At 44.4% G+C, this 1,323-nt stretch overlaps 1 pseudogene; it reads left to right on the forward strand.

The window, feature by feature from the left end:
• Positions 1-102: 102 nt before the first annotated feature.
• Positions 103-1,096, forward strand: LOC101562140 (annotated as a pseudogene).
• Positions 1,097-1,323: the final 227 nt, after the last annotated feature.

Here is a 1,323-nt window from a genome sequence, read left to right on the forward strand (position 1 = left end):
GCAAGCGCTTATTCTACTGAGCCATCTTCCAGCCCCACTTATTCCTTTCTGCTGGAGGACACTGCAGAAGAAACATCGTCAGTTTCTCTTCCAACTGCTGTCATGTCTAAGTCAGAGTCTCCCAAGGAGTTCCAACAGCTACAGAAGCTCTTCATCAGAGGGCTGAGCTTTGAAACAACTGATGAGAGAAGATGAGGAGCCATTTTTGAGCAATGGGGAACACTCACAGACTGTGTGATAATGAGAGACCCAAACACCAAGTGTTTGAGGGGCTTTGGGTTTGTCACATATGCCACTGTGGAGGAAGTGGATGCAGCCACGATTGCAAGGCCACACAAAGTGGATGGAAGAGTTGTGGAACCAAAGAGTGCTGTCTCAAGAGAAGATTCTCAAGGACCAGGTGCCCACTTAATGATGAAGAAGATACTTGTTGGTGACATTAAAGAAGATACTGAAGAATATCACCTATGAGATCATTTTGAACAACATGGAGAAATCGAGGTGATTGAAATTATGATTGACCGAGGCAGAGGAAAAAAGTGGGGCTTTGCTTTTGTAACCTTTGATGATCGTGATTCTGCGGATAAGATTGTCATGCAAAAAATACCACACTACCCCAGTTCCCTCAAAAAACAAAAAACTACACTGTGAATGGCCACAACTGTGAAGTTAGGAAAGCCCTGTCACAGCAGGAGATGGCTAGTGTTAGCCAAAGAGGTCAAAGTGGTTCTGAAAATTTTGGTGGTAGTCATGGAGATGGTTTTGGTGGCAATGACATTTTCATTTGTGGAGGAAACTTCTCTGGTAGAGGTGACTTTGGTGACAGGTATGATGGGGGTGGATATGGTGGCAGTGGAGATGGCTACAATGGATTTGATAATGATGAAAGCAATTATGAAGGTGGTGGAAGCTGTAATGAATTTGGCAATCACAACAGTCAGTCTTCAAATTTTGGACCCATGAAGGGAGGACACTTTGGAGGCAGCAGTGCTCGCCCTATGGTGGTGGAGGCCAATATTTTACCAAACCACAAAATCAAGGTGGCTATGGTGACTCCAGCAGCAGCAGTAGCTATGGCAGTTGCACAAGACTTTAAACACTTCCAGGAAACAAAGCTTAGCAGGAGAGAAGAGCCAGAGAAGTGACAGGGAATCTACAGGTCACAACAGATTTGTGAACTCAGCCAAGCACAGTGGTGGCAGGGCCTAGCTCTACAAAGAAGACATGTTTTAGACGATACTCATGCATATGGGCAAAAAACTCAAGGACTGTATTTGTGACTAATTGTATGACAGGTTAGTTTAGTTTCTGTTCTGTGGAAAG

This window comes from Octodon degus, unplaced genomic scaffold, assembly GCF_000260255.1.
Source record: "Octodon degus isolate 3935 unplaced genomic scaffold, OctDeg1.0 scaffold00147, whole genome shotgun sequence".
Classification (NCBI taxonomy): domain Eukaryota; kingdom Metazoa; phylum Chordata; class Mammalia; order Rodentia; family Octodontidae; genus Octodon; species Octodon degus.